Source organism: Callithrix jacchus, chromosome 17 (assembly GCF_049354715.1).
Source record: "Callithrix jacchus isolate 240 chromosome 17, calJac240_pri, whole genome shotgun sequence".
Lineage (NCBI taxonomy): Eukaryota > Metazoa > Chordata > Mammalia > Primates > Cebidae > Callithrix > Callithrix jacchus.
In genome coordinates, this window is record NC_133518.1 from 78,094,191 (window position 1) to 78,119,847 (window position 25,657).

General features: G+C 43.4%; 1 long non-coding RNA gene across 2 annotated transcripts; it reads right to left on the reverse strand.

Moving 5' to 3' along the window:
* Positions 1 to 1,645: 1,645 nt before the first annotated feature.
* Positions 1,646 to 25,651, reverse strand: LOC128929995 (uncharacterized). 2 transcript variants are annotated; one of them, XR_013528771.1, is made up of 4 exons: positions 25,432 to 25,651; positions 17,390 to 24,428; positions 12,276 to 12,356; positions 1,646 to 5,266 (listed from the first exon to the last, which is right to left on the reverse strand). It is a non-coding gene; the product is annotated as an uncharacterized LOC128929995 (long non-coding RNA). The 2 variants fall into 2 exon arrangements; XR_008477438.2 differs by lacking the exon at positions 1,646 to 5,266 and adding an exon at positions 7,747 to 10,829.
* Between the last annotated feature and the right edge of the window lie 6 nt (positions 25,652 to 25,657).

Here is a 25,657-nt window from a genome sequence, read left to right on the forward strand (position 1 = left end):
ATCTTCTTCCCTCTGCAATACTGCTCGGCCACAATATAAATTGGACAATGGCTCTAAATGGCCAGAAAACGGTACCTTCGATTTTTCTGTCCTGCAGAATCTAGACAACTTTTTCATAAAATGGGAAAATGGTCTGAAATTCCCTACGTCCAGGCATTTTTCACACATCAATCCCTCCCTAATCTCTGCTCCTTCTCTCCCTTCCGTCCGCCCCTCCTGCCTCCACTAGTTGCCTGGAATCCTCCTTGACCATCAACTGTTCCGACCTCTCTCCTCCCCACTGTCCAAAGCAGGCCCCTATCCAGGCCTTAATCCCTCCCCCCAGAGCCTCCTTCCTCCTCCTCTGCCCACAACCCACCTCCTTATGCCCCTCCTGTCACCTCCCACCTCACACCAGGTCCGGCTTACAGTTCAGTTCCGTGGTTACCTCCTCCACCCTGCCCAGCAATTCCCCCTTCGAGAGATGGCTGGAGCGGAAGGCACGGTTAGGATGCCCATTCCTTTCTCTTTATCCAACCTTTCCCAAATCAGCCAACTGTTAGGCTCCTTTTCATCAGATTCTACCAAATATATATGAGAGTTCCAATGCTTAACCCGGTCCTATAACCTCACCTGGAGTGACTTAAATGTCATCTTTACTTCCACTCTCACCCCTGAAGAATGCTTCATACGCATTTTATCACCCAATCAGCCCCTGACATTAAAAAAGCTACAGAATGAGAATCTGGCCCTCAAACCCCACAACAAGAACAAATCAACCTCTCCTTGAAGGTGTTTAATAACTGGGAAAAAGCTGCCCTGTGGCAGCGCATCTCAGAACTACAGATGCTGGGCTCTGCTGTGAGACAAACCCCAGCCACACCACCAGCTCACAAAGACTTCCAACCCCCAGACTGCGGCGTCCAGCCGCCTTTCCGGGACCTGGCTTCAAGTGTCCGAAACCTGGCCACTGGGCCAAGGAATGCCCGCAGCCTGGGATTCCTCCTAAGCCCTGCCCCGTCTGTGCGGACCCCCACGGAAGGTCGGACTGTCTGACTCACATTGCTGCTCCCAGAGCTCCTGGACCGATTCCTGCCCAGATCTCCTCGGCTTGGCAGCTGAAAACGGATGCCGCCCAAACATCTTGGAAGCCCCCTGGACCATCAGGGACGCAGAGTTTGGGCAACTCTTACGTGGAGGGTAAGTCCACCCTCTTCTTAATCACCTCGGAGGCCACCCACTCCACGCTGCCTTCTTTCCAAGGAGCTGTCTCCTCTGTCCCCATAACTGTTGTGGGAATTGACGGCAAGGCCTCCAGACATCTCAAAACTCCCCACATCTGGTGTCAATTAGACCAACACTCCCTTCCACATTATTTCCTAATCATCCCCACCTGTCCAGTTCCCCTGTTAGGCCGGGATATCCTAGTAAAATCGTCTGCCTCCTTAATTATTCCTGGGCTACGGCCACACCTCACTGCTGCCCTCTTCCCGGAACCTGTACCTCCCTCAATAGCTCCCCTTGTGTTCCCCACCCTAACCCTAGGGAGCGAGACACCTCCTCACCATTCATTGCTACAAGTCACTCACCCCTCATCATCCCCTTAAAACCAAACCACCTTTACCCCCCGGCTTGCCTCGTCCCACAACAGGCTTTAAAAGGCCTAAAGCTTGTTATCACCCATCTATTGCAACATGGCCTTTTAATTCCTGCAAGCTCTCCTCACAATTCCCCATCCTACCTGTCCAAAAACCAGACAAATTCTACAGACTCGTCCAAGACCTTTGCCTCATCAATCAGATTGTACTTGCCATCCACCTGGTTGTACCAAACCCCCTGAACCTGCCTATCTTTCATACCCCCTTCCACAACTCGCTATTCTGTTCTGGACCTCAAAAACGCTTTTTCTAAAGCCCAAATGTCTTCCCCATCCGTTACCTATCTCGGCAGAATCCTTCCCAGGCATACGTTGGGGGAAGCAGCAGAGGAGAAAGGACTTACAGATGCCTACACAAACTGGTTATGAGTAGCACATAAACAAGGAACAAACGGCAGAGGCTGCAGGAGGGCTCTGGGAGGAAGGTCTCTCCACGCCTCATGTTCCAGGGCAGGGTGACCTGGGCTCTGTTACCATAAACATTGTGCTCAAGGACGTAAAACCCCTTCATAGCACTGTGACCGAGCCAGACTTGTAGGCTCCTTGTAAGGCCCAAGTTCCACCAGCTGCACACAGATAATAGGCTAAAGAGAACCACATGTTCTTATTTTGTGACACTCCCAAACCACCACTGTTATCACTCCTTAGAATGACACTCCAGTTCTGGCCAGTGATTCACTTCCACCATCACTCCACCCCTACCCTATAGATCAAAGTGATTGTAATCAATAAATAGAGTGGATGATCAGAGCTCAGGGCTTTCACTGTCTCCTGCAAAGTGATAAAGTGACGCCCCTGGTCCCACTTTCTCTCTTAATCTGTCTCTTCTCTCATTCCTTTGTCCCACTGAACTCGGGGTACCCCTGGGTGATGTAGGGTGGGCCCTGGTCCCACTTTCTCTCTTAATCTGTCTTTTCTCTCATTCCTTTGTCCCACTGAACTCGGGGTACCCCCGGGTGATGTAGGACTGGCTCCCTACAGTTCTTGACCTCAAAAATGCTTTTTTCTAAAGCCCAAATTTCTTTCCCATCCATTACCTATCTCGGTAGAATCCTCTGCAAGCATATACTCACTCTCCCTGCCAACCATATCCAGTTAATTTCTGAAATCCCAACCCATCCACTAAACAGCAGCTTCTCTCCTTCCTGGGCATTGCAGGATACTTTTGCCTCTGGATACCAGGTTTTGCCCCCGCAACCAAACCACTTTATGAAGTTACAAAGGGAAACTTAGCTGACCCCATTGACCAAAAATCCTTCCCACATTCTTTCTTCCCTTCTCTAAAAAAGGCCTTAGACACTGCTCCTACTTTAGCGCTCCCCAACTCTGCTCAACCCCTCTCTCTCTACTCAGCAGAAATAAAAGGCTCTGCCGTCGGAATTCTCACACAGGAGCCAGGCCCATGGCCTGCAGCCTTTTTACCCAAACAACTTAACCTCACAGTCCTGGGCTGGCTCTCATGCCTACGTGCTGCAACTGCCACGCTGAGACTCCTAGAATTCCTTATAATTACAGGCTATGCCCCTACCCCGACCCTCCATAGCTCTCACAGCCTCCCAAGTTTCGTTCCTCTTCACACCCCACACACATGCTCTCCTCGTCCATATGCCCCCCTGACCCTCCATAGCTCTCACAGCCTCCCAAGTTCCATTCCTCTTCACACCCCACACACATGCTCTCCTCGTCCATATGCCCCCCTGACCCTCCATAGCTCTCACAGCCTCCCAAGTTCCGTTCCTCTTCACACCCCACACACATGCTCTCCTCGTCCATACAGCATCCTCCCCATTTCCTCGTTTCTCTTTTTCCTATTCCAGACCCAGACCACACGTGGTTTATTGATAGCAGTTCCCCCAAGCTCAGTTGGTTGGCACTGGCCAAAGCTGGCTCTGCTGTTGTATCGCACTCATCGGCTATTAAGGCTGCCACACTCCGCTCTTCCACCACGTCTCAGCAAGCTAAACTAATTGCCCCAACCCGTGCTCTTACTCTTGCCAAAGGACTGCATGTTAATATTTACACTAACTCTGAATACACCTTCCACAACCTACAGCGCCATGCTGCCACATGGACAGAAAGAGGTTTTCTCACTACATAAGGACCCTCTATTATCAATGCCCCTTAATAAAGGTCCTCCTTAAGGCCGCTCTCCTCCCAGCCAAGGCCAGAGTTATCCACTGCAGAGAATTCGGGATTTGAGCCACTCCCAAAGAACCCACAGGGTATAGCCCCTTTGAACTCCTATATGGCCACACCCTTCTGCTTGGGTCTAACCTTATTCCAGACACCAGTCCTCTTGGTGACTATCTTCCAGTCCTTCAATATGAAATTCATCAGGCTGCTAATTTCCTCTAACCCACTCCTACCCGGCCATGTGAAGACACCATAGCCAGGAGGTCAATCCTAGTTAAAAGCCTAACCCCTCGGTCTCTGCAACACTGGTGGACAGGACCCTTCCTGGTCATCTGTGGCATCCCAACTGCTGTCCATCTGCAAGACCCTTCCCAGCTGGTCCATCATTCCAGGATAAAGCTGTGTCCATCCAACAATCGGCCTGACTCCTCCGCCTCCTCCTGAAAGTCACAAGTCCTCTCCCCCACTTCTCTTAAACTCACTCGTGGCCATGGAGTGGAAGAGTAACTCTATGTAAACCTAACATATTCTTTAGCTTCATTAGGCATCAATAGCACCACTATTTAACACAGTCGTCTATTATTTTCTGTCCTCTTCTTTTCTTTTATACTCGCTCTTAATCTCACTCCCATCTCTGCTCATACTCAATCTTGTTAATGAAAGTTAATTATAGATATCAAACGCTTTCTCATACACCATGAAAACAAAAGCTCTCTCTCCAGTTACCCTACCAAACCCCGCTATAACCTTTAACAGCCCCAGCCCTTGCTGGTTCCCTCAGTATCTGGGAACCAGACCCCAGCGCTCCCCAGAACACTTTCTCATCTTTTCAGTCTACATTTCCAGTTCTGTCTAAGCCAAGGACTTTTTTCCTCTGTGGTTCTTCTTACATCTGCCTTCCTACCAACTGGACTGGCCCTTGTATCTGAGTTTTCCTTACTCCCAAAATTCAGTTTGCCAATGGAAACAAAATGGGAGCTCCCATTGAGGTCCTGGCACGATACAAGCAGGTCATTCCACTGATCCCCTTCCTTGCAGGGTTAGGAATTACTGCTGCGCTCGGCACAAGCCTAGCAGGCCTTACACCTCATCTGTCACCTTGCACAGCCTCTCAAATGATTTCTCTACCAGCACTGCAGAATCAACTCAATCACTATCCCTTCCTCAAGCTCACTAAACTCCCCAGCTGCAGTTGTCCTCCAGAACTGCAGAGGTCTGGATTTACTGATGGCTGAAAAAGGAGGTCTTTGCCTCTTCCTAAATGAAGAATGTTGTTTTCATGTAAACCAGTCCAGCTTCATATATGATGCCATCAAGAGATCAAAAGACAGAGCCCAAAAACTCGCTAATCAGGCAGATGGGTATTCCAGACCTGGCTGGACTGGCTGGCCACTCTCTAACTGGGTGTCACGGCTTCTTCCAATGCTTAGTCCTCTGATACTTATCTTTCTCCTGCTCTTATTTGGGTCCTGTGTTTTCCGATTAATCTCTCGATTCCTACAAAATAGTATGCAAGCGATAACCAATTAGTGAATATGACAAATGCTCCTTCTAACAACCCCACAATCTCACTCCTTGCCCCAAGATCTCCCAGCAGTCTAAATTCTTTCCCATCTTTAGATTTCTGTGCTGCCCCAATCCCACTCAAAGCAGCCCGGAGAAACATCACCCCATCACCCCTCTTTGCCAGCCTTCCTGACACTCCCCTGCCCTCCACTCTTCATCCTTTTTCCTTCATATTACTAACATACAAAGGAATGTAAGGTCTTTCAGGCTGACTGACAGTGCCATGGATGCCATGTTAACATCTGTGGCCTGCCTGGATACTCCAGATGAGTTCCTGGAAAATCTGAAGCAACTGGAAGACCATGAAAAGAGGAAGAAATGATCAACCCCTGTGGCACCTACATAACTCAGACATTCTCTATTTTTCCTTATTCTTACCCGAATTGATAAGGCCATTGGACTTTGTAACCGACCTTGGTCAACGCTGTGACTCCACACCCTATGACCCTCTCCCAGCTTGCAAAACACCACCCTAAACTGTAACTTCTGTAACTTTCCACTGCCCACCCCAAACCTATAAAACCAACTCCTATCCCACTGCCCTTCACCGACTCTTTTCAGACAGCCCATCCACCTCCAGGTGAATAAACAACCATGTTGTGCACACAAAGCCTGTTTGTGGGGGGTCTCTTCATTCAGAGCGTGCATTTTAACATTCTCAGGATCTCCTGAGAGCTGAATCATGGGCGATGGTCACTCATATTTGGCTCAGTTTAAATCTCTTCAAATATTTTATGGAGTTTGGCTCTTTTTGTCAACAATACCATGGGCTCAAATGCCTACCTTTGCAAATGGGTAGTGACTAAACCCAGGAAGGTCTCTCCTTTCAGGCATCTGGTTCATACAGGGGTCTGGAAGGCCCAAAGGGAGGAGCCTGGTGTCGGGGAGGTTGAGAAATAGCCAGGTTGGAAACGGGTTTATAACGTCGGAGAAAATCCACACCGAGACAATGGATCACTCAGCAAGGCTAGTTTATGGGCTATCGCTGGAACCTGGGCAACGCCCTTTTATACAAGACAAAGCTGTTTTTCAGAAATAAGCTGTAACTGCTGCCCCATTCTCCTCACAATAACTACTGACCATGGCTTCTGTTAAAAAAAAACTGCTAGTTTGCTCTGCAAAGTGCTCACTATGTAAAGCTGCTTACCTTTTCTTATCAGTAACTGCCAGAATTGCTGGCCTTTGCTTACCAGTAATGACCAGAATAAGCAGCCCAAGCTAATTCCATTCTGGCCCCTGCAAGTTGTAATAAGTAATTGAGACCTGTGGATTCTACTACTGCCCAATGTGTAAACTAACGCTTATCTTGACTTCTGTAACCCACTTAGGTAACAATCGAAGTGACAACAAGTTCCCTAGCCCTTGGAATGTCCCGAGACCCGCTCCCTCCTCTCTGCCCAGGAGGTGATTTACGAAATCCCCTGGCCCTCAGAATGTCTGAATCCCTTCACCCCAACCCTGGGAGGTGGTTTACGGGTATAAAAGAGTCTTGTCACCCTCTTTTCGGGGCCATGGGTTGGAGAGAGTCCTCCATGGTCGCTGGCAATGAAGACCCTGCAATTTGGCACACTTTGTCTTTGTGTTAATTTTATAATCTCACATTTCAATACTTCACTTTACTTCCTGCAGGAAGGGTGCAACTCGCCAGCAGTCTTGCCATGAGAGCACAACTGAACAGAGGAGACAGGGACATTTGTAACGTTCATAACCTGACGCAATCTCCCTACTGCTGTGTCCAGTTTCCATTGGCCAGAATGGGACCTCACATTCTATGCTTGACCTGATTGGCTTAAAAACTTGGAAATTTTCTAAAGAGATAAAGGCAGCGAAGAACAAAGGAAAAGAGGAAGTAACTTGAGGAATGCTTAGAGAGGTGATAACATTTCCACATAAGGAAGGGGAATAAGCTATGACCTGAGACTTGCCTAGGCTTGTCCAGACATGTCAGGGCAAATATCTAGGTTAAAGTGTAAGAGGGCTGGGCGCAGTGGCTCACGCCTATAATCCCAGCACTTTGGGAGGCCAAGGCGGGTGGATCACGAGGTCAAGAGATCGAGACCATCCTGGTCAACATGGTGAAACCCCGTCTCTACTAAAAATACAAAAAAATTAGCTGGGCACGGTGGTGCGTGCCTGTAATCCCAGCTACTCAGGAGGCTGAGGCAGGAGAATTGCCTGAACCCAGGAGGCAGAGGTTGTGGTGAGCTGAGATCGTGCCATTGCACTCCAGCCTGGGTAACAAGAGCAAAACTCCATCTCAAAAATAAATAAATAAATAAATAAATAAAAATAAAGTGTAAAAACTAAGAACACAGGATACATTTATTTCTTTTTTCTTTTTTGAGACAGAGTCTCACTCCGTCACCACGTGCCAGGCTGGAGTGCAGTGGTGCAACCTCGGCTCACTGCAACCTCTGCCTCCCAGGTTCAAGCAATTCTCCTGCCTCAGCCTCCCGAGTAGCTGGGATTACAGGCACGTGCCACCACACCCAGCTAATTTTTTTGTATTTTTAGTACAGACAGGGTTTCACCATGTTGGCCAGGATGGTCTCGATCTCTTGACCTCATGATCCGCCTGCCTCAGCCTCTCAAAGTCCTGGGATTACAGGAGTGAGACACTGCGCCTGGCCACATTTATTTCTTTATTATGACTAAAAGCTTTAAAGTAAATTAACCTTTGAAGAAACTATTATTTATTCATAAGAAACTAGGAGGAAAGCTTCGAAGAGGAACCTTTTATTCATATTTCCTACTAGCTATTTCCCAACCAGTAGGAAATTATTTTAATAATATAACAGCTGGTATGGATTCAGTCATATATGCCAGCTGATGTCAACTCTCCAGCACCTAACCAAATTACAAAAAATTTATCGTTTGAGGCTTTTAAAACTTGAGCTTCAGGGACTCTACTGCTAGTTTTATGGTAAAAATCCAGGTGCATTGTTTGCAAAGCAAACAATAAACAATGCCAAATTTGATCAAGTCTTTCCTCTAATACTCCTGTAGGGCACTATCTGTCTCTGTTGTTGTTTATGAAAGAGATGTGATAAGCCCAAGATAGTTAATGGACATCTGCCCTGCCATGTGGCCTCTGATGTTGAGAAGACACCTATACTGTCAGTGTATACATAATGCATCCTCCTACACCTCACCCTGAGCTAGCCCAACTCTCTGGTATCAAGGTTAGGGTAGGGAGTGTGATCCAAGCCACACAGCAGTCCAACACAGAGCCCTAAGAGAGTGCTTATCCAGCTGCTCAGTGTCCTGGGGTTGCATTCAGACAACAGTGCTCTTTAGGTCAGGGTTAGGGTCAACTTCATTTAACTGAAAATTAAAAAGAGGAGAGGTTTAAACACATGGGGTTTCTTCTCTCACATACAACAAGTCGACAAACAAGCAGTCCCAAGCCCCAGGTTCCATCTATTATTCTTCCCCACCACCTCTAGCACATCCATGTGGCAAGGTATGGTCCGAGACAGCTGTCAGACTTCCAGCACTGTATCAGCATTCCAGGAAGCCGGAAGGAATAAGAAGAGCAAAATAGGTGCGTGTCCCAGCTGAGTCAGCTTCCTTCAAGCAATTGCTATGGTTTTAATATTTTTTTGTCCCCTCCAAAACTCATGTTAAAACTTAACCAATGTGGCAGTACTGAGAGGTGGGGCTTTTAAGAGGTGACTGGACCATGGGAGATCTGCCCTTATGAATGGATTAATCTGTTCATGGAGTTAAGAATTAATAGGATAAGGGATTAATAGATTATCATGAGGTGGGACTGGTGGCTTTATAAAGAGGAAGAAAAACCTGAGCCAGCATACTCAGTTCTGTCACCATGTGATGCCCTGTGCCACCTCAGGACCCTTCAGAGAGTCCCTACCAGCAAGAAGACCCTCACCAGATGTGGCCCCTTGACCTTGGACTTCTCAGCCTGTGTAATTGTAATAAATAAATCCCTTCTCTTTGTAAACCACCAAGTTTCCAGTATTCCGTTATAAGAAACAGAAAATGAAGTAACACAGCAATCTGTTTGGAAAACCCATTCAACACTTCTGCTTACATCCCATTGGCCACACCTAGCAAGGAAAGCTGTGAAACACAGTATATAGTCTTTCAGTTGGGCACATTGCAGCCCAGAATAAAATCAGGATTCTGTTTTACTAAGAAAAAAGGAGAGAGTGGATATTAGATAGCAACGCGCAATCTCCACCACAAACCAATCAATTCCAGTGAATCAAACGGCAAAACACAAAGAATGGCAATGACATGATTTATTATTTATACTGAACTAACCCAAGTCAGAAGATCAACCAAAAGGTCTGCAGCACCAGATTTCTCTTGAGAAAAAAGGTAAATTTAACTTTAAAAAATAAAATGCAAATTATGTCCTTGGTGACTTCATCCTTTGACTTGGCACAAACTCTTCCCAAAATGTCCCCGAAGGTGGAACAATCTAGATCGCATTTGGCTCCACCTTTACTATTTTCTTAATTCATTGATAGTTTTTCTCACCATAATTCCATTACATAAGGAGGGAATCCCACAGCCTTGGTAATCAGAACTGAAGTCCCCATAAATCAGCCTTGAAGAGAGAGAGAATAAGCTAGGAAGCTGGGCTGAGTGGCTCACACCTATAATACTGGCACTTTTGGAGGTTAAGGCAGGAGGATCGTTTGACGCCAGAGTTTGAGACCAGCTTGAGCAACATACTGAGATCCCATCTCTAAAGAAAAAAGTAACCAGACATGGTGACACACACCAGTAGTTCTAGCTGCTCAGGAGGCTAAGGTGGAAGAATCGCTTGAGCCCAGTAGTTCAAGGTCACAGTGAGCTATTATTGCACCACTGCACTCCAGCCTGGATGGTAGAGTGACACCCTATCTCTCTCTATATATATATATGTATATACACACATATATACACAAGCTAGAAATTTAGATTTTTCTTAAAACAGAAATCTGGATTTTCATATGAAATACAACAGCTAATATACTTTTGTAGGAAATAATAAATAAAAAGTTCCTCTTCAAAGCTTTCCTCCTAGTTCACTACAAACAAGTAAGTTTCTTCAAAAGTTAATTTACTTTAAAGCTTTTGCTAATAATCTTAAACTTGCTGTTAGTCATTATGAAGAAATAAGTGCATTCCATGTTCTTACACTTTAACCGAGATAATTCGCCATGACATGCCTGGACAAGCCCAGGCAAGTCTCAGGTCATGGCTTATTCCCCTTCCTTATGTGGAAATGTTATTGCCTCTCTAAGCATTCTCAAGTTACTTCCTCTTTTCCTTTGTTCTTCTCTTCTTTTACCTCTTTAGAAATTTCCAAGTTTTTAGCCAACCGGGTCAAGCGTAGAATGTGAGGTCCCATTCTGGCCAATGGAAACTGGACGCACCAGTAGGGAGATTGCCTCAGGTTATGAACGTTACAAATGGTCCTGTCTCCTTTGTTCGGGTGTGCTCCCTCTCATGGCAAGACTGTTGCCAAGTTGCACCCTTCCTGCAGGAAGTAATCTATTGTTAATTACTTGCAGAGGAGTGATCCATTGTCTCAGTGTGGATTCTTCCCAATGTTGTCAACCCGTTTCCAACAGCTTTTTAAAAAAACAATGTGTGAGCCTCTATTTGACCAAGACCTAAACGCTACTGAGTTAACTGCTCACTGTGCTCTTGACTTTCCTGGCGTTTGTTGTCATGGGGATGAAATTCTTCCCACAGAAAATCTTGTCTGCCTTTTTCTCCCTCTTCTTTCTCCCCTTTTTTCTCCCTTCACTTTCCATTTCTCTCTTCTTTCATCTATCTTTACCAAGATAATTAATTTTCTTTCTACTGATCTTGTTACCCATTCCTTCTTCCATATACTTCTTTTCTGAAATCCTCCTCTGATCAATACTTCCCTTTCAACATCTAGTTTTATTATCCAACTATAGATTCTCTTCTAAAGTCGGTCTCATGTTCTACAATCCATTTATTACTTTTCTTCCCCGCTTAACTCTCAAGAAATTCTGAGATAAACAAAATGCATTAAAAGCATCAATAATGCCTTCTCTAAATCTACAGCAAGAGGCTATGAACCAAATGCCATCAGCAGTTAGGCAATATTCTTGATAATTGACAGAGACAATTTCAATGACAATTGATACTTAGTGTATGTGTCAAAGAGCCAATAATACATAGTAGGTATTGTGACAAATTGTGACAAATTCAAGAAACCATCCCTTATCTAAGGTCGAGCAATTGCTACCAGCTCTTCTTAATTTTTTAAAGATAAGCTGGAAAGTCAGATTTTTTTTTCTTAAAAAAGAAATAAATCTGAATTTTTATATGAAACATACAACTAATTCACCTTTCTAAAAACAATGGGTAGACCTGTACTTTCAACCTTTGATCTATAGCACATATTGAATTATTTTCTAACGAATTCAAACATATATACCTCATCACCGCACTTGGAAGAATGCTAAGCACATTGCGGGCCCTCAATAAAAGTTGACTGGAGTTGTAACTGAGTCAATGGACTTATTCATACTCTTCACTTAGGGAGGAATTTCTGGACCATTTCAGTGCTTGGGTAAGGTTAAGGAATACTACCTTGACTATGATGAGAATAAGGGCGATACAATCACTTTTTTCTTTCTAGTCAATTAAATCACTACGATTTTATACTTTGTTATAAACTAGACTCTATGATTATGATAAGTTAGCTTTTGTATACTGCACACAAGCTTTAGTGACTTCTTTTCATAAGTGACTATAGGCCTTTAATCAGTAGCCACTGAAATTGTATTTTACTGGTCCATGTCTTGCATGTCACCAGTTGACCAGACTTACTCATTCTTTCCCTGTGAAAACACCACTAAATGTAATGACTCAAATGGTATGCTTTACCTCCATAAGGGAATTATAACATGAGGAAAAAAAACATGACATTTGGAGGCAGACATACCTGAGTTCAAATCCTAGTGATGACACTGGCTCTGTATTCCTAAGCAAGTAGTAAACTTCTTGGGTGTCTCATTTTTCTCATCTGTAAAATGGGACAATGAACTCCACTTACAAAATTGTTAGGAAGAGTAAATAAATAATATAAAATGCTTGGAACTTTTCCTGGCCCACAGTGGAGAATACAAAATATTAGCAGCAATTCCCCTTGCTTACTTAGTGTATATCTCAGTTCAGAATGATTCCCCTTTTCAGCTATAAAATGGGTCAATCCATATTTACCTAGTATTCATAGTATTTTAACTTCGTATGTAGTACTTGAAAATACTAAGAAAATTTGCCAGGTTTCAATTACAAACATGAGTACAAGGGCAAACTAATATAATAAGAACCCAATTACGGAGAACGATCCAAGATGGCCGATCGCTAACATCCCCGGATTGCAGCTCTCAGGGAAGGCGCGGAGAACTAGAGTACGCCACACTTTCAGACAAATTCTGGTCGCTCACGGAGCAGAAGATCCCCGAGTGGAGGAAACACACGGGTGGCCAGCGCAACTCTCATGGCCGGTGCAGCGGTTCCACGGGCACCTCGGTGCGGCAGCGCTCGGCGCAGAGTAAACGGGACCGGTTCCCCTTCTGACCGAGGTTTGGAGCCCCGGGAAGGCAGAGTCGCCTACTACGGACACAAGAAGGAAGCCAGACAGGAGAATCCTGGGCAGAAAAGCACCATCAGTTTTAACGCCGCTGCTCTGGCCCTGGGAACTAACAACCTGGACATCCACTCAAGAGACCTAATCTGAAAGTTGGTAAATTCAAAGACGGCAGGAGGATAAATTTACAATGACGGGAAGAAACCAGCATAAAAAAGCTGAGAATACTCAAAGTCAGAACGCCTCTCCCTCTAAAGATGATCACAGTTCCACATCAACAATGGAACAAGGCTTGATGGAGAACGAGCGCATCCTGATGACAGAATCACTCTTCAAGGAATGGATAATAACAAACTTCGGTGAGTTAAAAGAACATGTTGTAGCCCAACGTAAAGAAACTAGGAACTTTGAAAAAAGGTTTGATGAAATCCTATTGAGAATAGACAACTTAGAGAGGAGTATGAGTGAATTAATGGAACTGAAGAATACAATACAGGAACTCCGAGAAGTATGCACAGGTTTAAACACTCGAATTGTTCAAGCAGAAGAAGGGATATCAGAGGTCAAAGTCCAACTTAATGAAATAAAACGTGAAGAAAAGATTAGAGAAAAAAGGATAAAAAGGAATGAGCAACGTCTCCAAGAAATGTGGGACTATGTGAAAAGACCAAATTTACGTTTGATAGGCGTACCTGAATGCCACAGAGAGAATGAATCCAAGCTGGAAAATACCCTTCAGGATATTATTCAGGAAAATTTTCCTAAACTAGCAAAGCAGGTCAACATTCAACCCCAGGTAATACAGAGAACACCACAAAGATATTCCTCAAGAAGAGCAACCCCAAGGCACATAATCCTTAGATTCACCAGGGTTGAAACGAAGGAGAAAATACTAAGGGCAGCCAGAGAGAAAGGTCATGTTACCCACAAAGGCAAGCCTATCAGACTTACAGCAGATCTCTCAGCAGAAACTCTACAAGCCAGAAGAGAGTGGGGGCCAATATTCAACATCCTCAAAGAACAGAACCTTCAGCCCAGAATTTCATATCCAGCCAAACTAAGCTTCACAACTGAAGGAAAAATAAAATCTTTTATGAACAAGCAAGAACTCAGAGATTTTATTACCACCAGGCCTGCTTTACAAGAGCTTCTGAAAGAAGCATTACACACAGAAAGAAACAACCAGTATTAGCCTTTCTAAAAATACACCAAAAAGTAAAGAGCACCAACATAAAGAAGAATTTACACCAACAAATGGATAAAACAGCCAGTCAACATCAAATGGCAGTAACCCTAAATTTAAATTGACTAAATTCCCAATCAAAAGACACAGCCAAAACCCAACAGCATGTTACATCCAGACCTGTTTCACATGCAAGGATACACAAAGACTCAAAACAGAGGGATGGAGAAAGATTTACCAACCAAATGGAGAGCAAAAATAAATAATAAATAAATAAAAAGCAGGAGTTGCAATTCTTGTATCAGATAAAATAGATTTTAAAGCAACAAAGATATAGTGGTAAAAGGATCAATGCAACAACAAGAGCTAACGATCCTAACATCCAGATAGGAGACTTAGATTCAATGAGACAGAAAATTAATAAGGATATCAGGGACTCAAACTCAGATCCAGAACAAGTAAACTTAATAAATATTTATAGAGCTCTCCACTTCAAATACACAAAATATACATTCTTGTCAATACCACATCACACCTACCCATAAGTTTAAATGAAACATTGATTGGCCATTATTAATACCCAATTTTTTTCAAAATAAAGCAATATTTCCATTTACTCTCCCTCTTTCTCTTCCTCTTTCTTCCTCTCCTTTACTTATTTTTTTTTTCTTTCCTTCTCTCAAAAAAAAAAAAGAAATCAACTTGTAAACCTCTAGATCCAGGTCGGCAATGTCTCTCTCATTGCATGATTTCCTTCCTTCCCTTCCCTCCCTACCTCCCCACTTCCTCCCTTCATCCCTTCCTTCCTCCCTACAGTCCTTCTTCCCTCCCTTCCTGCCTTCCTCCCACCCCCCCAAAAAAAAAGAACCCAATTACACAATTTACAGGTTGGTTCATTTCCTAGCCATAAAACAATACAAAGATTTCTTGCTATAAAACAATGCTGATACACATTTCTTAAAGTGTTCTAAAGTGAAGGTTTTTAGCACAATAACAAATTCACACCTCTGGTAGGTAAAAAGTTGCACACCACTGGTAGACAAAGGGTTATCACTCTAAAAAAGTTAAGTTTTTTCCCTACACATCAGACATATTCATAATTCAAGATTTAACTTCATGATCGATGCCAAAGATGGAATTTTATTCTTACATTGAAAATACGTGTATTGAAACTTTGCGTTCAACCAAGATGAAGTAACAGGGACTGCATTTACTCTTCCACCTAAAACAACCAAATTGCAGGACAAAATATAAGAAACAACAGGTTTTCAAGACAATCTACATGAAACAAAGAAGGACAGTGATTGCTGAGCAATGGGAAACCAATAAGGGGAGCCCTGCAATTGGCCCATCTTTCTGCCTTGAAAGAGCGTCCCAGGCCGGAGCACAGAACAGGTGCCTTAGTCTGTTTTGTGTTACTATAGCAGAATACCACAAACTGAGTAATTTATTTTATAAAGAAATTCATTTCTCACAGTTCTGGATGTTGGGAAGTCCAAGGGCTTGCATATGATGAGGACTTTTTTCTGCGTCATCCCACAATAGAAGGCAGAAAGGCAAGAGAGAATGTATACGGCCTTTAAATTATAAATTCTGTCTTTGAATTATGTCTTGCCTGTCTTATTTTCCTGTAAGAAGTCAAAAGCAGCCATGTGCAGCTTGGAGGACTTGCTGTTTAGAGATTTCTTTTACCAGATATCCTAGCTCGTCACTCTTAAATTGCACCTTTCATAAAGCCTTTGGGCACCCACACCGCTCACCCAGTTATTTGCTACTTTGTAACGGGGTCGCCTTTGCTCTAGTTTCCAACACCTTGTTCTTCAGTTCCATCGGAGACCTCATCAGAATGGCATTTACTGTCCATATTTCTTTCACTATTCCGGTAAAAACCACCTAAGTAACCTCTAAGAAGTTCCAGACTTCTTCTAGTCTTTGTTTTTGTGCCCTCACCAGAATTGCCCTTAACATGCCACTCACAGCAATCCCAGTTTTTTCGACCTTGCTACACAAATTCTTCCAGCCTCTATCCGGTCCCCAGTCCCTAAGCCGCTTCCGTATTCGCAGGTAGTGTTTGTTATAGCCGCAGCCCTGCTTCTCAGCGCCAGTTTTCTTAGTCCATTTTATGTTGCTATAACTGAATACAACAGATTCAACAATTTATAAAGAAAAGAAAATGTATTGGCCAGGCGTGGTGGCTCACGCCTGTAATCCTAGCACTTTGGGAGGCTGAGGCGGGTGGATCACCTGAGGTCAGGAGTTCAAGACCAGCCTGGCCATCATGGTGAAACCCCATCTTTAAAAAAAAAAAAAAAGAAAGAAAGAAATTTAGTTCTCATAGTTCTGGAAACTAGGAAGTCCAAGGTCAAGAAGAGGGCATCTGGTGAGGGCCTTGATGCTGTGCCATTCCGTGGTGGAAGGCAGAAGGGCAAGAGAGCACACAGGGAAGGGAGCAAAACTCATCCTCTTTACTCAGGAACTTGCTGCTGCAATAACTAACCTACTCCTATAACAACATTTATGCCCTCATGACCTAATCAACCCTTGGAAGTCCCAACTCTCAATATTGTTACACTGGAGATTAAGCTGCTAACACACAGACTTTGGGGAACATGTTCAAGTCACAGCAGAGAGGGAACACAGGCAGACCCCCAGCAGATTCCCTAAGTAGAGAAAGCAGAGTACAAAACTACAAGGGCAGCTGGAGTTTGGAAACAGAATATTAGAGAGGAGAGGTTCACAGAGAGGAAACGCTGGAAAGTTCTTTAGTCCTCCCCATGTATTCAGCAAAATACTAATGTAAGGAAACTGTGAAGCCTAGGAAATAACCACACAAAACATTAAGGGGAAACAGTATGCAGTATACACACGGTCTGGGAATAGTACCTCCGTATACTCACACTGGTCCTGCTTCTCTAGCTGAGCACATACACACATATATAAAGAAACTTGTTACAGGGAATTGGCTTATGCAGTTATTAGGTCTGGTTAAGCAGCTTCTGTAAGGCTGTGTCTCTGCATCTGATATTGAGTCCATAGGGAAGGAAGTCAGCAAGGAAATGTCAAGAAAAGACTCTCACAAACAAGCTGAAACCCTGTAATCATGAGCTAGGACTCCATGAGGATAGACTGAAATCCATGTCTTTACTTGTTGCATCTGACCTTGGTGCAGTGGTATTCTGCAGAGGCAGCTTTTTTTTTTCTTTCTTTCTTTCTTTTTTTTTTTTTTTTTTTTTTGAGACAGTCTCTGGTTCTGTCAATCAGGCTAGCGTGCAGTGGCACTTACCTTGGCTCAGTGCAGCCTCCACCTCCCAGGTCAAGACAGCCTCGCACTTCAGCCTCCTGAGTAGCTGGGACTACTGGCAATGCCACCATGCCTGGCTAATTTTTTGTATTTTTTGTAGATCAGAGTTTCACCATGTTGTCCAGCCTGGTCTCAAACTCCTGAGCTCAAGTGATCTGCCCACCTCAGCCACACAAAGTGCTGAGATTACAGGTGTGAGCCACCATGCCTGGCCAGGGCTCTTTATTTTGGAACTAAAAACACATACCAGGCTCATGAATAAAGAAAAATCCAGAGAAGGTACCACAATTGTAGGCTCAGACACTGTTCATGCCATTGAGGTGAGTCAGCTACAAAAGTGCTCTTTCCCTCCAGTTTCCAAATTGTGAAAGAATAGTTCTTGTGACCCACCCAACCAGTAAACACACAAGAAAGGAAATTCTGTGAAATGTAGTTCAGCCTACCCAAGTTTTTACATTATAAAGCCATCCCATAGAGAGAGAGAAAAGAAGAAAGAAAGAGCATCAGTGAACTGTGAACAAGTAGTCTTAAATAAGTGTAACAGGAGTCTCCAAAATAGAGAAGGGTGAGACAGAAAATAATTCTAAGTAATAATGGAGAAAAATTTTCAAAATTTGATGAATATTATAACTCTGAGATCCAATGTAGGAAATAGGAATAAATAAAAGGTTCCTCTTCAAAGCTTTCCTCCTAGTTCATCACAAATAAATAACAGTTTCTTCAAAGGTTAATTTACTTTAAAGCTTTTGCTAATACTCTTAAAGTGGCTGTTAGTCATAATAAAGAAATAGGTGCATGGCCGGGCGTGGTGGCTCATGCCTGTAATCCAAGCATTTTGGAGGCCAAGGCGGGCAGATAACCTGAGGTCGGGAGTTCAAGACCAGCCCAACCAACATGGTGAAATCCCGTTTTTAAAAAAAAAAGAAAGAAAGAAAAGAAATAAGTGCATTCTGTGTTCTTACACTTTAACCTAGATATTCACCCTGACATGTCTGGACAAGCCCAGGCAAGTCTCAGGTCATAGCTTATTCCCCTTCCTTATGTGGAAATGTTATCACCTCTCTAAGCATCCTCAAATTACTTCCTCTTTTCCTTAGTTCTTCTCTGCCTTTACCACTTTAGAAAATTTCCAAGTTTTTAGCCAATCGGGTCAAGCGTAGAATGTGAGGTCCCGTTCTGGCCAATGGAAACTGGACACAGCAGTAGGGTCAGAAAAAAAAAAAAAGATATATTGTTATATACTACCATTAAAGCTTATTCTATGGTCACAAGAAAGGACTGAAAGTTCCACCTCCAGGTCAACTGAGATTACAACAAACATCTAACCAAAAGTCCTCAGGTTCATTCACAATAAGTCTCCACAATTAATAATATTCAAACACATCTTTTAAACTTATTCCAGTAAGAAAGATGGAAATTACTCCCTTTTAAACAGATGTGATTCTAAGAATATCTATTTTTAGATGGGAGTTGCATATGTTGCCTGAAAAGGATCTGGCAATGTCAAGGTTACGTCTCACTGAAAAACAGACACAGCTGAACCTTTGAGGGGGGATATATGTCCTCCTGCTAGGTCTACCCTGGAGCAGATGGATATGTGAGCATGGATGTAGAGAGAGAGTAGGAATGGGTGTGCCTTTTTGCTTCAAGCACCCCACTATGCGTATACTTGTCCTTTCCTAAGGGGGAAGTATATTTAATCTTGTGGCAGCAAAGGGGTTTTGTTTCTGTTATTTATTCTGTATCCACCTTTCCTGGACTATTCCACTGTAATCAAGTTGTAGAAATCAACTGACACCATTCCAAGAAAAATTTTATTGTATCAACTAAAGTGACCAGGGCTGTAACGAGATTTTACAGGAGCACAGGATCGCAGGAAATGAAAATGGAAACAGCATATATATTCTGTAGAAAAATGTATGACGTTCTAGAAATTGCCCCAACCTCACATCAGAATCACTTCCAAGCATTCTCATTGTACAACTCCCGGAAAAGGTTTTGAACAAATAAAGCTTCATCTTCCATGCCATACATTATCATAAGTGCCTGTAATACATTTTTCTGATGCATTCATTACAAAATCCTATGAGGTATAAATTAAGATGTCCTTTTTACAGAAGACTGAGACTTAGAGAGGTAAAGTTTTCACAGCTATTAATGGCTAGACAAGAATATGATGCCAGATCTAACCCTTAAGCCTAGACCCTTACGTTCTATTCTACAGCGTAAATACACCACTGGATTCAGGTATATTCAAATCATACATTGAACCATAAGCCACTACTGCCCCAGAAGTCCACAGGAAGATACATTTTCAAGTGTCAGTGGTGAAGGGAAGAAAAATACGATGCTTTAGGCCAAGCTTAAAACGGAAACGCCAATGCAGAGCTAACTGTTAGGAAAGCTGGGCTGGAACATGAAGCCAAGGACTGGAGGCCTCTGAAGCCAAATCCCTCCCCTAACCCCAACTTAACTCATAGGACCAGCTGGCTCTACGGGAGGTGGGAAACTGAAGAGATGAGAAAGCTCCAAGTCATAGGAGAGAAAAGGGAGAAAAGAAGGTGGTGAGGTCTGCCCTACTGAACTTCCAGGTATTTGAGAAAAGAGGGTAAGAAGAGAGATGCATTTACGTATACGCCTTGTCAACATACATTAGCTTTGTCGTCCAGTAAATATGTCCGATCAGATGTCCCAAGAGCTTACCCCTCCGATTATCAACACTCCGTCATGAACGGTGAATAAGTAGTTTTTGGGAGAGGTAATTCACCACGGGCCTTGAGGGCACCTGCATGTTCTTATTGGTTTTCCAAGAATGCAAGGCCTTGACCCCATTATACCTTGGCCTTTTCTCAGGGTTGTGTTTGCAGGGAGCAGTCCTGAGGAATGAAGTAATACTGACTGCCCAAGACAGGCTTGTTACTGCTTATAATAAAAGCAACAGACTCCACAAGTACAGTGCTCCTCTCCTCTAATACAACCCACTGCATGTACAGGCATCAATCAAGACCCACCTGTGTTGGACTTGGGTCCAATCTATGGGTCTTAGATTTGTGGGCAAGGGAAACCAGCATTAACACTAAGCTCTGGCTACTGCTTTTGCCATGAGTGATGAAGGCCTGTCTCTAATGTGAGAGTCTCAGTTTCAGCACCCATGAAACTGTGGCAAGGTAACCTGTTAGCTTGCAAGTAGGGTCCAATCTCGGACCCTTCATAGTTCTTGATACCAGGAGGATAGAATGAAGGGGAAGAAACTTGAGTGCAGTCCTGCCCCTTTCTTGTGACTAGAAGCTGTGTGACATAGCCACGTGTCCACAGCTAATTAAGATCACCAGCAGGTAGCTGCCATGTCAGGGAAATGTCTTTGTATTTCTTGAGTTAACTCCATTTAGTCTTCAACCTTGCAGGTCCTTGAAACTTTCTTATTCTGATATTTGCTTGATAATTACATGTTGGCTTGGTTTAACTCTCCTTTTAAATTCAAAAGCTCTCTGAAATTAAGAGAGACGATTGACTCTAACACGTGCATAATTTTTGTTTCTGCTCCATATTATACTGTGGATACTCCACATATAATGTGCTAAGTATAAGCATGTTGCCCATCATCACTATTAACAAACACAGAGCCCATTCACCCACCTTCCTTACCCTTCTCCCAGGAAAATGGGAGAGTGTAAAATGGGAGAGTGATATTAGGAAACAGGCCTAGGTTATGACTTTCTCTTCTGTGGATCTTCTGATCCATTTTACAGAAATAATGACTCAATAATCACATATTTTAGACAGAGAAATAGCAACTAAATTTTGTTTTATCCATACCCTGCAAGTTGTTAACCACCTGACAACACAGTTCCAGCCAGGAAATGTAATTTTAAACTCTCAAGCTATTTAACTCTTATTTAAAGTTGAGATGTGAGAAATACTAGTTACGGTCCTCAGAGGACATACATTCTTTGGAGTTTCTCTTATAGTTGGTCTCCTGGAAATACCAGTCACATTGAGTTGTCACTTGGGAACCGTGATTTCCCATTTCACTAATTCAGTAAAGAGACCCTGGAGTCTTCCCAATTGTGGGAGGGCAGAGTTATTTAAACTGGAATTTTCCTTCTACTTATTTTCTCTTTACCAACCAGTCTAGAGTCAGTTTCATCAGTTTGGGTTCTTTGAGGAACAGACATCAAGATGGGATTAGATGTGCAGGAAATTTATTGGGGGAAACACCTGCGAAGGACAGAGGGAAGAAAGGTTGAAGAATCTTAGACTTCAGTATACATCTAAGAAACTTCATCCAAGCCAATGGAGACTTGAGCCAGAATCTCCCACTAGGGGGGTCCTTCTCCCAAGAACAGGCCTGCTGTAGCATCTTTGTTGTGCTTAGTCATTGACTGGGAATGGCTGATGGGAACTGTGAACTCAGTGGGGTGCAATGTTGAACTCAGAGCACAGCAGCTGGGCTGTTCATCAGTTATGCTCACTGAAGCAGGAAATCTGAGTGGTGCATTATCACATCCACCACCGTAGGCAGCCCAAGGATAAATGAGGGCCCAATTTTCTAACCAGATGACACATCCTCATGACCAGCAGATGTGAGAAACAGCTGCACAAAACCCACCACTGCCTTCATTGTGGGCAAACTGCTAGGGATGCTTCCACTACATCACGGTGTTCCCTTTATGAGGGCCCAAGAATAATACCTCCTGTGGCTCAGGGTCTGGCAAAGCTATTCCTCCTCCGCAACTGGTATGTTTTCATACTGTAGACATAAAGACTTTCCAGCTGATTTCCTCTGTCTTGACTGTCAGAAAGTTAGAACTAGGCTTGGGGTCTAACTTCAGCTTTAAGTGCTTTACTTTTTCAATTATTCTTTCATCTTCCACAATTCCTTTACTCAGCACAACTGTTCTCTGTGAGTGATGTAAATGCTTTTCTGAATTAAGGCAAGAAATAACCACCTTAACCCAGGATGGTACCATTTAGCACTAAAAATACTAGATTTTAAATGCTTCAGCTTATTTTTTATGATAACTTTATATACAGGTCAAATTCTAAACACAGAGACTATGAATCATGAGAGTTAGAAGAGCCTTAAGAACCACAACTGTATCTAACCTGTATTTATATTGGCTCTGATTAAAGATTTCTGAGCTCCTGGAATTATTTTTTTTTTTCCCTCACTCCTGGAGGTTTCTGATGCAAACGCTAAATCTAAGAAAAGATGAATTCTCCTGACAGGGAGTGAAACCCTGAGACTTCCAGTATTTTTTCTTTTAATTTCTCTCTGTTTATAATTTTTCTATGTTTTGTAATTTTGGTTTCTTCTGAGAAATAAAGTACTATGAAATCGTGATGTGCATCTAGTAAGAGAAAAAAAAGGAAACAGAGATGCATTTCATTTATCCAGCAGTTTGGATTAAAAATTACTTACAAATTAGTGTTAGACATGGACACAGAGAGGGAACATCACACACTGGGGTCTGTTGGGGGATGGGGGCTAGGGGAGGGATAGCCAGGGCGTGTGGAGACTGGGGAGGAGTAACACTGGGAGAAATACCTAATGTAAGTGATGGGGGATGGGTGCTGCAAACCACCATGGCATGTGTATACCTCCGTAATAATCCTGCAAGACCTGCCCATGCACACCAGAACTTACAGTATAATTAAAAAAAAACAAAAACCTAGAGGGTTGGAGCATGAAAGCAGGGCATAAAATTGATGAACTTACTTTAAGGCACACTTTTTAGGTACTTTGACGCTCCTTGTTTCGGAGCTCTAGAACTTTACCCCTTAATTTGGGATAGGAAGAGTGTTTTTCATTTGAATCAAGGCTGGAAGACCAAAACTGTGGTTAGATTCCTGAGAGTTAAGAATTCGATTATTTTCAGGCATTAACGTACAAAAGCCTCCATTTCCACATCTGCTGCATAGAGTAGTGCTTGCCTTATAAAACAGCTATGAAGATTAATAACAGCATCTATAAGCTTTGTAACAGGCAAATAGTTAAGTACTTAATAAATGGCACCTATCATCATTGTTAATTACAAAAGACTGTCAAATCCAGGTATTCTTTTTTTTTTTTTAATTGTACTTTAAGTTCTGGGGTGCACGTGCAATCTTGCAGGATTGTTGCACAGGTACACACCTGCCATGGTGGTTTGCTGCATCCATCCCCCCGTCACCTACATCAGGCATTTCTCCCAGTGTTATCCCCCCTCAACCTCCGCACCCCTCAGCAGACCCCAGTGTGTGATGTTCCCCTTCCTGCGCCCATGTGTTCTCATTGTTCAACACCTGCCTATGAGTGAGAACATGCAGTTTTTGATTTCTGTTCTTGTGTCAGTTTGCTGAGAATGATGGTTTCCAGGTTCATCCACATCCCTACAAAGGATATGAACTCATCCTTTTTTATGGCTGCATAGTATTCCATGGTGTATACTATTTTCTTTGTGTAGTCTATCATTGTTGGGCATTTGGGTTGGTTCCACGTCTTTGCTATTGTAAACAGTACCACTATGAACATACATACGTGTGCATGTGTCTTTATAATTGATTTATAATCCTTTGGGTATATACCCAGTAATGGGGTTGCTGGGTCAAATGGAATTTCTATTTCTAAATCCTTGAGGAATCGCCACACTGTCTTCCACAATGGTTTAACTAATTTACACTCCCACCAACAGTGTAAAAGTGTTCCTTTTTCTCCACATCCTCTCCAGCATCTGTTGTCTCCAGATTTTTTAATGATCGCCATTCTAACTGGCGTGAGATGGTATCTCAATGTGGTTTTGATTTGCATCTCTCTAATGACCAGTGATGATGAGCATTTTTTCATATGTTTGCTGGCCTCATAAATGTCTTCTTTTGAAAAGTGTCTGTTCATGTCCTTCATCCACTTTTGAATGGGTTTGTTTTTTTCTTGTAAATCCGCTTTAGTTCTGTGTAGATTCTGCATATCCAGGTATTCTTAACATGGGGTCTGCAGATCCTTGGTCCATGGATAAAACTGCAGGGGTGGACATCCCTAAAACTGGATGAGAAAAAAAGATTACATCTACATTTTCATTAACCTCTAAGCAAAATTTACCATTTCCTTCCATCATGAACGGAGGAGACATAGTATTAGATGGACCTATCACTTTGCACCAACAGAAACGACACGTACTTTCATATTAGATTTCTGATGTTACAGACAGCTTTTTGAAATTGCAGTATTAGACCTGATCTTGCCAGATCTTATTAGTGTATTAATACAAGGATACATGTTATGTATGTATTTTAAAATTTTAATATAATTGGTTTCCTTTGTAGTCCTATGTACTTTATGAACTTAAAGCTTAAATAACTTCTCATTATTCTGAGAAGGGGCTCAGCAGCTTCACAGGACTGCCATGGCACACACATAAAAGTTAAGAATGCCTAAATTTTAGTCTATCTCTTTGCTTCCAGAAAGCCAACCAAGTCTGACAACCGAACACCTGCCTGAGTGAGCCAGTTCCCAAAGTCTCGGGTTTATTTCCCTGTGCGTGACTTGATGGGAAGATATTACGGTCTCGTACATGACTCCACCAATTAACCTATTTGCTGAGCTCACCTTCAGCTTATACCTGGCATCTTTCCTGAATTGTGTGTTGGGCCTTCTGAGGCACACAAAATGAACTGACAAGCTGATTCTCTGGTATGTTCTGTTCACACACACCTGGCCCCAGGAGATGCCAGGCACATGATGAAGCTGGGCAGTGATTCTCAAGCCTGATCCCAGACCAGCAAGCAGGATCAGCGTCACCAAGGAGCTTATGAGAATTGCAGATTTTCAGGGCACACCCTAGACTTCCTGAAACAGAAACTCTGGGGTCTATCAGTGTTTTCTCAAGCCCTCCAGATTCGCACGCCGGAGTCTGATATCCACCGCACTAACACCGCTCCTGCAACTGGGGCTGGAATTTCAATGCAGGTGGTGCTGAGGGGCGGCCAACGAGTCGAAAGCTGGAGCAAGGGGGCTTGTTTTGTTCCTGCACCCCGATTTTACTTACATTACCCGGGGCCTCAAGGGTGACTGATAGAGATTACCCCTGAGCGCCGGCCCCTCGGTGTCACGAATGCAAGGCGAGAGAAGGGGAGTCAAGGGAGACGCTTGATTCCTCTGACCGTCCTCCCCTGCGAACTCGTGGGGGGCACAGCCCCAAACCAGCAAACTCTGGGCAACCCAGCGGCCTTCGGAACCCTTCCCAGGTCTTCCGCCCGGAGCTAGAGGGCGCA